This window comes from Gekko japonicus, unplaced genomic scaffold (assembly GCF_001447785.1).
Source record: "Gekko japonicus isolate JY-2015 unplaced genomic scaffold, Gekko_japonicus_V1.1 scaffold502, whole genome shotgun sequence".
NCBI classification, from domain to species: Eukaryota; Metazoa; Chordata; class Lepidosauria; order Squamata; family Gekkonidae; genus Gekko; species Gekko japonicus.
In genome coordinates, this window is record NW_015169186.1 from 246603 (window position 1) to 246877 (window position 275).

A 275-nucleotide genomic window follows, 5' to 3' on the forward strand; every position below is an offset into this window, starting at 1 on the left:
GGGCCCGCTGCGCCCAGGCCGGAAGGCCACCCCCGCCCTCCCTCCCTCCCTCGCTCCCTCCCTCCCCCGGGCAGACTGCCGCGCCGCATGGAGGCTCCACGCAGAGCAGCAGGGCCAAAGGCGGCCGAGCGAGCGCGGCCCTCCGGGAGGCGGCACCTGCCCGCGGGGGAAGGGCGGAGGAGTCCGTCCGGGACGAATGGACCCTTGGGGACAGGGGGGGCGCGAGAGGGAGCGCGCGCGGTGCGGTGGGGTTGGGCTGGGGCGGAGAGAGTGGA